The sequence below is a fragment of the Heptranchias perlo genome, chromosome 6 (genome assembly GCF_035084215.1).
Source record: "Heptranchias perlo isolate sHepPer1 chromosome 6, sHepPer1.hap1, whole genome shotgun sequence".
Lineage (NCBI taxonomy): Eukaryota > Metazoa > Chordata > Chondrichthyes > Hexanchiformes > Hexanchidae > Heptranchias > Heptranchias perlo.
Genome location: NC_090330.1, coordinates 69,896,905 through 69,909,897, shown reverse-complemented (window position 1 = coordinate 69,909,897; position 12,993 = coordinate 69,896,905).

Genomic DNA, 12,993 nt, shown 5'->3' with positions numbered 1-12,993 from the left:
TCTTAAGCGGCAACATTGCTTTTGAAATAAGTTTGATTGTGTAATAGGATTATTGAACATGAGACAATAAAATAGGCATCCAACAATGAACAGTAGATTTAGAAAAAGCTGATTTTCCGACCATTTAATCAGTTTCTGCCATAAACCCCTGCACAATCCATTTAATGCACTAATAATTCTCCCAGCTACTCTATACTAATTCGACATTTTGAGTAAATGGAAGTGTGCAATCAATAGAAAAATATAGTGTGCAGTTAGTTGGAAAATGTAAGTGTACAATTAATGAAAAATATAGCGTACAATTAGTGGAAAATTAAATGTATAATTAATGGAAAAGTGTAAGTATACAATTGGTGGAAAATGCAAGTATAGATCTCGCTGGACGAAGGTACCAATAATATATGCTCCATACGGATGGTCTGTATCTAAATCTCAAGATAAGGACTAAAAAGGTGCTAATAGCGTGTTAGTTTTATAAATCAAACAAATTTTCAAGTCGCCAGACACAATCTAATTTACAGCTACGAGACCCCGAGTGTCGGGAACCCTGAACGATTAATCCAATTTATTTTAAACGGGTTTGGAGTTTAATGGTGAATTTCGATTGTCACATTAAATGAACTTCGTAATGAGAAAATAAACCAACAAAAAAATTGAAGCGTCCTTTCTGATATTCGGAAAATTGTACAGGTGATTGAATCATCTCAAACGGCGACAAATTCTCATTTAGGACACGGAACAACATTCCTGTTTTCAGGCTCACTTGCCCAGATTGAATTATTTTGCCAACTCCAAATAAAAAAGAATAAACTCTTGTAAAAAGTATCTACAAAGAACGATTTAAAAAAAACAATTCTAAACTGTATAATGACAGTAAATAACTTTAAATAATGAACTGAAGGCAAGACATGATTTTAAAGAAATCACCATGAATCCTGGCTTATCCATATCAACCCCTTGCAAATCGAATAGGTGGATATGAAAATATCCCAAGTTTTCGCATATTTAAGGCGATAACATTGAATGAAAAGAGCCAGAATTTGTTAGACCCCTCAACAGACGTGATTTTGTGTAAATTCTCATTGTCCCTCCACGCGTCCTTTTCTATCTAGAATGTCGCTTTAACCCCATTTCCATGTTGCTTTCAGTATTTTTGATGGGGATGGGTGGGTCAATTTAAGCACAAAAATAGTTTAAAAGTAACATTCTATCACCAAGTGAGGCGATAGATAAATGGATGGAGATAGATAAACACAATTAACTGTCCACATTTTTCTCTAATGTATCAAGATCATACCCCATTTATCGTTACATTAAAATTACCATTAGTTATATTCTGGACGTTTGCTTATCCCGCCCACCGAACTGAGAATAAATGAATTAAACAGAAATCGTCACGCGTGTCTCCCAACAACAGCAAAGCATTAGAAACGATCGTAAACCCTTTCAACATAACCCCTAACGACTACAGCTGTCGACACGTTTACTGCAGAATTTTATGCGGCAATTTCCACGGTGATCATCAAGTCGGTGAATCGTTTCTGCTCTTTGGTAATTAATAACATAGATCGGCGGGAGGGGAAATGCGCTTTGAGAAACGTTTAGGTTCTCGAGTTACGTGAATGCAACAAATGCAAATCGGTTGGTACGAAGACCGACGTGTTAGTTTGGCGGTCCATCAGCTCGGATAACCCGTTATATTGCAGCATTCCCGTTAGTTAATTACGTTCCAACAGCGGTCGACATGTTTTTGCAAAAGCTTTTCTATATTGAATGTTGATCTAACTGTTTTCTTAACAACTATTTCTCCAGCGTGTGTGACATACATGAAGCCTACACATTGTAACTTGGTTCAAATCTCAGACAAGTGAGAACCGTGTTGTGCATGTGCCGTATTACAAATGGGGTTAAAGCGCCACTAGATAGCAAAGGACGCACTGAGGGAAAATAAGTTAACACAAATTCACGCCCGTTGATGCTTTTTTTTAATTATTGAATTTGGTTGTTAAATTTTCAAAACAAAAAAAATGGGCGAAAAGATAAATTATTTCTTTTTCTGACGTAGATCAGCAGAAGTGTTACTTTATCTGTTTTCCGGCTACCGTTTATGTTTTAGCCTCAAACGTACAGGAAATAGTGGATTTGCTAAGTGTCTGATCTTTCCCTTTCCCACACAACGAGAGTAACTGGCAGCACTTCGAAAGCAAAGAAATAAGAAATACCGCCACTACGTCCGATCTGTAATGTAAGTGCTCCGTGAGATAGCGGGGTAGTATCGGTTACATATCGCACAAGATCCAAAAATCTATTTCAAAGCAAATTCACAACCCCATTAAATGGCAATTCGCCGTTTTCCTATAACGTCCCTCAATGCATTCGTTATGCAAAGCGACGTATTATAAATTAATATTTATCACCTTTCAGAATAACACTGGCCCTTCCAAAACCGTTTGATAGCATATTATTGGTAAGATATTGCATTTCTATGTACATAATATTGTAATGAATTAAAACTGACAATAAAGTCAAAATGTTAAAGTCTTAAAACTAAAATATACTGAATCGAGTTCGCTCTCCCTTTAAACATTTAAGCCACCCCTCTAAAGATTGAACACTTTTAACAATTCAGATTAGCCAAATATTGATACAGTTGTCTTTAGAAATGATTCAGTGTGTGATATTTTTATTTAATTTTGGTCAAAAGTTGTCCGTCGAAAATCTGTGACAGATTGATACAGAAATTGATCAAAAGACGGAGATTTAAAAAAAATGTTTCTGATAAACTGGTGGATTGTTAAATTTTAATACGTATTGAGCCTAAGCGTTAATTTTTCAACGTAATTCCATGGAGTACTAGAGTACAATTCAAACCAAAGAGCTTTAGATTTATTTCCAAGTGATTATAACATATTTAAACACGCTGGTGTGTCTATAAACGACCGTCCTATGTTCTGCTAATAAGGATAGTATTCAATAATTTAGCTGTGTATTTATTAATCCAAATATGATTTAATAAAATCAATACACGTAGTAGTGATTGTGAAGGTGCGTTGCCGAAATGCAATGCAAACTTGGATTTCTTAAAAGAAAGTTGCTAAAAATGGCTCAAGAATCAAAAGGAGGCACAACTCAAACGCGCCTGTACGCTAAATCTAAGTCTCCAACTATAACTAACTATGATTTTTAACAGCTCACAATCTTTATTAATAACTTAGAGATCTGTAGGCTGGTCAGATGGAAACTTTCTTAACAAGCCTGTTCAGTGATACAGTATGAAATAAAATACGCCCTATATTGCCAGAGTTTCGTGTACACTACTATTTAACATCTATTATAACTGGATGAATGGATGGCAAGGTGAATTTATAGAATCAGAAAATCAAACAGCGCAAAAGGAAGCCATTCCGCCCATCGTGCCTGTGCAGGCTCTTTGCAAGAGCTATCCAATTAATCCCACTCCCCTGCTCTTTCTCCATAGCCCTTCAATTTTTCCTTTTTAAGTATATATCCAATTCTTAAGAACATGCAGTTTTGTTAAACCTCGTTACAAGATTCGCTCTTGCCTTCTAAAATGTTATTCCATTGTTTGTTCGTGATGTTATTTAACTGTGATCTAATTCCACCGCAAAACAGATCACTGTAGTCTTTGAGGGCAAGCATTTGGTCTAATGATATATGTATACATTGGAGGAAAGGGAGAAAAAGAGAAAGAGACAAAGAAAAAAGAGAGGAGAGAGAACGATAAGACATTGGGATCTAATTCGGAGAGTGACTGAGTAAGTTTAGTTCAACTAAACCAGCTTTTGTAAAACTAAATGGGTAGATTTCTGGTTCAGTGAGCCCAGTTAAATGGCAATCAACAGCAATCGACTTAAAGGCCGAGTAAGCTATTACATAAATGAAAGTACCCAGAAATGCTGGAGATTCTGTTCACACTCCAAGTTTTTAGAGTTTGCAGTTTTTAAAAATCTCGCCTTCGTGTGGTCTTATGAAAGGTTCATGTATTCCATAGACTTGTGCAAAAAACACATACAATTTCATAGCAATGATGATTTTATTTTATTGCAATAATTTTAAGAGAGCGGCTTACCTAGTTTCGTGGAAAGCGAGCGAGTGGTAATCGGACGGAAGAGCAGACGGCAGACGGTCACTTAACCTGAACAGAAACAAAGGCTCCACTTTAAGAGATCAGTATTTCAAAGCATTAATGTCTTGGATACTTTCTACGCTTGAAATCTATTACAGTCATTAACCTCGTTTTAAACGTGATTATCTCATCTTACACCCGCCTTGTTATTTCAGAAACCTTCTGTTGTTGTTTTTATGACTTATACATGACCTCTTTTCCTAAAGCACAGAGGTCACTTGTTGGCTCAGCCTGACTCAGCTCACCTGAAATATTAATAACTGGAGCTCCGAAAACCGAGATACATAGGCCACAACCATTAGCAGGTATGAGACAGGTATAGCAACATTGAGAAGCTGCGAGTTTTCGTTACATGGAGAATAATGTGTAACATGGGGGCGACTGCCAGGAACAATATGATATTGAGGTTCTGACAGCATCATAAATAGTGAGAACGAAATAAAAGCAGTTTATAACTCTTGGATGAAAATGCTCCCATGTATCTATCTTTAACCTCTGGAATTGGTGGGGTGGCTTTATTTTATATTGACTGTTACTGTTCTGGCAAACATCAGCATCATTACTCACTGTGCGGTTAATTTAGGATGATGTCCCAGCAGAAGCGTTAATGTCTGCAGGTTTATCAAGTGATGATTGACATTAGGCTTCCAGACCATAATATTGTCAATACATATTTTATAGCAAATATTAAATATCTCATCAAATGCAACAAAATGCAACCTTGAAGCTCAGGTAGTTTATACAAGCACAGGTCATTTCAGGATGTATGTGTCTTTATGCCTTTCTTTTATTACATGTTGAAAAGCTATAGGGTGCCTTAATCAGTTTTGCATCCATTGGTTTGTTGGTAGCAGTGTGTATGACAAATAACAATGTACATCCTATGTTGCCAGTGTAAATGATAACCACGCTGAAAGATTAATACCTGTGATATAATTGCTGTATGTTTCATTCCAGAATGTAATAGTGCTAATGAGATCAATTGTTTCAGCAAGCATGCTACATTGAGCCAAATTATCTTTATAGCTGCTTCAGACTCCTGAATTCCAGCCCAAAATAACATGTTTCATGTGGTGGCTTCTACCATGTGACCAGGCCAAATGTTTAACAAGTTTCCCTCTGCTCCCCTAGTGGCACAGATTCATGCTGTGGTATAGACAACCTGGTCAAAACATTTCATATTCATTCACCCCACTGTCTGAATTAGTGCCAATTCTTGGCCAGTCAGAGATAGATTTTCAATGTGAATGGCAGAATGGGGGTAGCATGGAAAAACAGATTGTTTTTTTTCTCTCCAATTTTTTTCTCCTCTCATGGAAGTGCTGGCTTGGGTACCTAACCCAAGTGATCATTCTTCATGTGTGAGCCTAGACAGGCTATTTTGACTGTAGAGTCACCAGGACTGATCTCAATCCCATCCTCACCTTAAATGCCCACGCACTTTCTAGCTGAAGTATAATGGAGTAACAACTTTGGCTCATTTTCCCCCTCTCCAGTCCAGGGTTACTGAAGACAATTGCAGTGCCTTTCTTGCCACCTTGACTACGACCAGCTAACTCAGCCCAGACTGGGGATTGAATCTAGAAGGGTACTGTGTATGTTTAATGATTGAACATAAAATTAATCAGAAAAATGTAAAATATTAGTAAGAAATAATGTCAAACTAAGATTAGAAAAGTAAATATGGAAGAAAGAAAAATAAGCAGGAGGAAACAGTGAAAAGGGAGGCAAACAGAACAGAAGTAATGTTATTAAAACATTTCAGGTTTTACTTAAAATTCCTTTAAAGGTCATATTCCATTGCTATAACATCAATGTTATAATAATAAAGCTATTAAGCAACCCCTGATATATCAGTACCTTAATACCAATACATGTATGTTGTAACACCAGGGAATTTTTCAGCACTACAAGTGGGCTGTAATCTAACTGACTCTGGGATCACAAGATTCCCTGGAGCTGCTGGCAGTCTAAGGGTTAATATTTGTATCTCATATCTGGCCAGTACTCTCAATGGAATGCAAAAAAAAATCAATAATCTTCTATGATGACGGATTAATACCAAGCAAATACCATTGGGTGAATCTTCTTTTACGCCCCTTGCCCCTCCCGTTGAGATTAAAACAATAGAAAAAGCTCTATCTCTCCAGTAAGAAGCAACTTCCTTTTCTGAATTGTGAGAGTCCTCACTGAATACGTGGTCAGATGCCTGGCTGTCACAATCAATAAACAACTGCTGAAGCCTGTTGTTTGCTGCAACCCAAGTGTGAGATATAAGAGCAAAAGCGTACAAGCTGTCATACCTCCCATGGGAAAGTCAGTAAGTATATCTTATGGCCTTCAAACAGCGGGACACAGGGATTGCAAGTTATTTTATTAAATATCTCAATGTTTGTATTTTAAAGTCTGAATTTTTCTTTCCCAGCCTCTAAGTTTGCCGTAAAATGTTTAGTCAGGAGGCTGAGCAGATACAAACCATAAATGTCTCTGTGACTGCTAGCCACACTATTATTTTGTTGACACACTAGGAGGCATATAAATGGGGCAGGAAAGGCCCAATCTTTGCCAAACCAGCTTTCTCTTCTTCCCTGGGCAAGTCAGTCAATACCAACAAACTCACCCACTGAGTATGAATCTGTCAAAACTGATAAACAAACTCAGGCACCCTAGTTGGGAGTCTAACACTTAAGCATTACAGCTACCTCTTGCTTCTTCCACAAACTAGTAGATGTGTTGGGTTGTTGCTCGTGGGCAGTCCAGGACCTGAAGTAAAGTATCTGATGTTTACCGTGATCCCACTGCAGTCCAAACATGACAATACTTTGCCCATCACTGTAATGCAGTGAATTTACTGAAGCAATATACCACATGACACAACACAAAGTAAAAATATTATACACCTTACTGATACTGAGAACTGTAACACTGTTTACCTACTATTTTACAAAACTTGCTTATGATAGAGAAAACTTTGTTCCAGTCATCTCCTAAACCTTTTATTTCCAGTCATTTACATTGTAATTTTTTTTGTTATACCTCACACAATGGATCTATAGTTTTTGCTGAGGCTGCTATCGGTGTAGCATTACAAGGGGATCATTTGATTTTTGATTTCTTCCACCGCTACTACCTGGTCATTATATTACATCAAGATCTTATATTTCCACAGAAGTAGGATGGAAACTACAACGCCCATGATGCAGCTCTCTCACATAGGTTTATATATATATATTTTTAATTCATTCTTGGGATATGGGCCTCACTAGCAAGGCCAGCATTTATTTCCCATCCCTGGTTACCCTTGAGAAGGTGATGGTGGGCCTTCTTCTTGAACCATTGCAGTCCATGTGATGAAGGTACTCCCACAGTGCAGTTAGGTAGGGAGTTCCAGTGTTTTGACCCAGCAACGATGGAGGAATGATAATATGAGTCCAAGTCTAGATGGTATGTGACTTAGAGGAGAACTTGGAGATGATGGTGTTCCCGTGCACCTGCTGCCCTTGTCCTTCTAGGCAGTGGAGGTTGCGGGTTTAGGATGTGCTGCCGAAGAAGCCTTGGCGAGTTACTGCAGTGCATCCTCTGCAACCACGGTGTTCCTATGGTGGAGGGAGTGGATGTTTAAGGTGGAGGATGGGCTGCCGATCAAGCGGACTACTTTGTCCTGATGGTGTTGAGCTTCTTGAGTGTTGTAGCTGTTTCCATCCAGGCAAGTGGAGAGTATTACTTGCCACTTATCAGCCCAAGCCTGGATGTTGTCCAGCTCTTGCTGCATGCGGGCATGGACTACTTCACTATCTGAGGAATTGCGAATGGAGCTGAACTCTGCAATCATCAGCGAACATCCCCATTTCTGACCTTATGTTGGAGGGGAGGTCATTGATGAAGCAGCTGAAGATAGTTCGGCCTAGGGTGCTGCCATGAGGAACTCCTGCAGTGATGTCCTGGGGCTGAGATGATTGGCCTCCAACAACAGCAACCACCATCTTTTGCACTAGGTGTGACTCCAGCCACTGAAGAGTTTTCCCATTGATCCCCATTGACTTCAGTTTTACTAGGGCTCTTTGTTGGCACACTTGGTTGAATGCTGCCTTGATGGCAAGGGCAGTCACTCTCACCTCACCTGTTGAATTCAGAACTTTTATCCATGTTTGAACCAAGGCTGCAGTAAGGTTTGGAGCCAAGTGGTCCTGGCAGAATCCAAACTGAACATCAGTGAGCAAGTGATTTGTGAGTAAGTGATATTTGATAGCACTGTTGACGACTCCTTCCATCACTTTGATGATCGAGAGTAATCTAATAGGACGGCAATTAGCCGGGTTGGAATTGTCCTGCTTTTTATGGACAGGACATACCTGGGCAATTTCCTACATTGTCAATTAGATGCCAATGTTGTAGATGTGCTGGAACAGCTTGGCTAGAAGCACAGTTCTGGAGCACTACAGCTGGGATGTTGCTGGGACCCGTAGCCTTTGCTGTGTCCAGTGTACTCGGTCGTTTCATGAAATCACACTGAAGACTTGCATCTGTGATGGTAGGGATGTGAGGAGGAGGCCAAGGAGGATCATCTACTTGGCACCTTTGGATGAAGATGGTTGCGAACACTTCAGCCTCGCCTTTTGCACTCACATGCTGTGTTCCACCATCATTGAGGATGGAGATGTTCATGGAGCCTCCTCTTCCCGTTAGTTGCTTAATTGTCCACCACCAATCGCAACTGGATGTGGCACGTCTGCAGAGCTTTGACCTATCCATTAGTCATGGGATAGCTTATCTCTGTCTCTAGCATGCTACTTCCACTGTTTAGCATGCATGTAGTCCTGTATTGTAGCTTCACCAGGTTTGCACCTAATTTTCAGGTATGTCTGGTACTGCTCCTGGCATTGTCTTCTACACTCCTCATTGAATCAGCGTTGAGAATGATGGAGGAATGAGGGATATGCCGAGCCATGAGGTTACAGATTGTGTTGAAATACAATTCTGCTGCTGATGGCCCACAGCATCTCATGGATGCCCAGTTTTGAGCTCTAGATCGGTTTTTAATCTATCCCATTTATTACGGTGGTAGTGCCACACGACACGATGGAGGGTGTCCTCAATATGAAGACAGATCTTGGTCTCCACAAGGGTTGGGCAATGGTCACTTCTACCAATATGTCATGGATAGATACATCTGCGACAGATAGAATAGTGAGGATGAGGTCGAATAGATTATTCCCTTGTGTTGGTTCTCTCACCAACTGCCGCAAGCCCAGTCTGGCAGCTATATATATTTTTTTCGTTCATGGGATGTGGGCGTTGCTGGCAAGGCCAGTATTTATTGCCCATCCCTAATTGCCCTTGAGAAGGTGGAGATGAGTTGCCTTTTTGAACCGCTGCAGTGCGTACGGTGAAGGTTCTCCCACACCGCTGTTAGGTAGGGAGTATCAGGATTTTGACCCAGCAACGATGAAGGAACGGTGATATATTTCCAAGTTGGGATGGTGACTTGGAGGGGAACGTGCAGGTGGTGTTGTTCCCATGTGCCTGCTGCCCTTGTCCTTCTAGGTGGTGGAGGTCACAGGTTTGGGAGGTGCTGTCGAAGAAGCCTTGGAGAGTTGCTGCGGTGCATCTTGTAAATGGTACACACTGCAGCCACGGTGCGCCGGTGGTGAAGTGGGTGAATGTTTAGGGTGGTGGATGGGGTGCCAATCAAGCGGGCTGCTTTGTCTTGGATGATGTCGAGCTTCTTGAGTGTTGTTGGAGCTGCACTCATCCAGGGAAGTGGAGGGTATTCCATCACAGTCCTAACTTGTGTCTTGTAGATGGTGGAAAGGCTCCGGGAAGTCGAGGTGAGTCACTCGCCGCAGAATACCCAGCCTCTGACCTGTTCTTGTAGCCACAGTATTTATGTGGCTGGTCCAGTTAAGTTTCTGGTCAATGGTGACCCCCAGGATGTTGACGGTGGGGGATTCGCCGATGGTGATGCCATTGTATGTCAAGGGGAGGTGGTTAGACTCTCTCTTGTTGGAGATGGTCATTGCCTGCCTGAATGTTACTTGCCGCTTATCAGCCCAAGCTTGGATGTTGTCCAGGTCTTGCTGCATGCAGGCTCGGGCTGCTTCATTATTTGAGGGGTTGCGAATGGAACTGAACACTGTGCAATCATCAGCGAACATCCCCATTTCTGACCTTATGATGGAGGGAAGGTCATTGATGAAGCAGCTGAAGATGGTTGGGCCTAGTACACTGCCCTGAGGAACTCCTGCAGCAATGTCCTGGGGCTGAGATGATTGGCCTCCAACAACCGCTACCATCTTCTTTTGTGCTAGGTATGACTCCAGCCACTGGAGAGTTTTCCCCCTGATTCCCATTGATTTCAATTTTACTAGGGCTCCTTGGTGCCACACTCGGTCAAATGCTGCCTTGATGTCAAGGGCAGTCACTCTCACCTCACCTCTGGAATTTAGCTCCTTTGTCCATGTTTGGACCAAGGCTGTAATGAGGTCTGGAACCGAGTGATCCTGGCAGAACCCAAACTGAGCAACGGTGAGCAGGTTATTGGTGAGTAAGTGCCGCTTGATAGCACTGTCGACGATACCTTCCATCACTTTGCTGATGATTGAGAGTAGACTGATGGGGCGGTAATTGGCCGAATTGGATTTGTCCTGCTTTTTGTGGACAGGACATACCTGGGCAATTTTCCACATTGTCGGGTAGATGTCAGTGTTGTAGCTGTACTGGAATAAGCTTGGCCAGAGGCACGGCTAGTTCTGGAGCACAAGTCCTCAGCACTACAGCCGGGATGTTGTTGGGACCCATAGCCTTTGCTTTATCCAGTGTAGTGGAGATGCCGGTTATGGACTGGGGTGGACAAATGTAAGGAATCTTACAACACCAGGTTATAGTCACCTGACGAAGGAGAAAGCCTCCGAAAGCTTGTGATTTTCAAATAAAACTGTTGGACTATAACCTGGTGTTGTAAGATTCCTTACATTTATCCAGTGTACTCAGCCGTTTCTTGATATCTCATGGAGTGAATCGAATTGGCTGAAGACTGGCTTCTGTGATGGTGGGGATATCGGGATACTGGCCAGCTCGGACAGTGGTGGTACTACTGAGCCACTCTTGGTGATGGACACTGAAGTCCCCCACCCAGAGTACATTCTGCACCCTTCCTATCCTCAGTGCTTCCTTCAAGTGGTGTTCAACATGGAGGAGGACTGATTCATCGGCTGAGGGAGTGTGGTTGGTGGGAATCAGCAGTAGATTTCCTTTCCCATGTTTGACCTGAAGCCATGAGATTTCATGGGGTCTGGGGTCAATGTTGAGGAACTCCCAGGGCCACTCCCAACTGACTGTATACCACTGTGCCCCACCTCATGTGGATCTGTCTTGCCGGTGGGACAGGGCATACCCAGGGATGGTGATGGAGGAGTCTGGGACGTTGACTAATAGGCATGATTCTTTGAGTATGACTATGTCAGGCTTTTGCTTGACTAGTCTGTGGGAACGAAATTTGGCGTTAGTCCCCAGATGTTAGCGAGAAGGATTTTGCAGGGTCGACTTGGTTGGGTGTCTGAGTTCGATGCCTGTTTCGCAGCTGAGTGGTCCATTCAACTATATTCTTTTTTGTACTGGTTTGATACAACTTAGTGGCTCACTAGGCCATTGCAGAGGGCAGTTAAGAGTCAACTATATTGGTGTGGGACTGGAGTCACGTATAGGCCAGACCAGGTAAGGATGGCGGGTTTCCTTCCCTAAAGTACATTAGGATACAAGTTGGATTTTATGACAATCCAACAGCTTCATGTGACTTTATTGATAACAGCTTTGTATGCCATATTTATTTAGTTTTTTAAAAATTGAATTCAAATTCTCAGTAATGCACCCAGGAAATGAACAGCAAACTCTGGTCATTGTTTTTATTGCCTCCATTAAATCTCATCACCGTCTTTAAAAGTGGTGGAGCGTCACATCAGACTTTGTTTTAACTTTAAAGTATCAAGCAAATTTATTTTACAAGAGATAAACAAGCACATAAGTAACAGCGATATATTGTAGTTATATGTTTATAATAATATTTTTGATCTAATTCTTCAAGTAGGCAAAATATTTAAAAAGATAGAACTAAGCTCTTTATAAATAACTTAAATAATACACAGTAATTATTTTCCTTGAATTTCTTACGCTGTGGGAGTCTGTTTAATTTACACTGTTTCTTGGAAACTCAGAAAGATTTTTTGTATCTGTCTCAGGAGTTTCAAACTGATTGGCTCTTTTCAAACTGACTCCTCAAACAGACTCATTCATTTGAATCTGCTAGTTCCTTTATATAGCCTGGGACGTCTTAGATTTTGAAAATCCCACCATTCAGATTTAAAAAGGAACCATACAATAGAATATACAAATTGAATCAATCAGACAGCATTACTGTTGGTTTGAATTATTTCTCTCGACAGCCTGCACCAACAAACTTTGCAATATTATATCAAAATACTTTTGGTGCAGAAATCTGAACCTGAGTTTTTTAAAATTGCTTATGATATGTGAACTGGATTTAAAGGCACAGCTACCAAACCAAAACAAAACAAAAAAATCAATCTTGTGTCACATGAGGTCTATCCATGTGAAATTTATGGCAGGCATTTTTAACATTAAAACCAATTTTCTGGTTAGCTTAATTATTTTTTTCCAAAATTGTGTAATTTTTCCTATCATGTTATCTGGTGTTTCTAGTTGTATATATTCACCTGAGTGAAGAAAGCAGCTCTAAATTGTGAAGAAATTATTTGGGTGATACAATTTGTTGGTTTTGCTAGCTTGTGGATGGTAGCTTTGAAAAAAATGAGGTATTTAATTAAACCGTT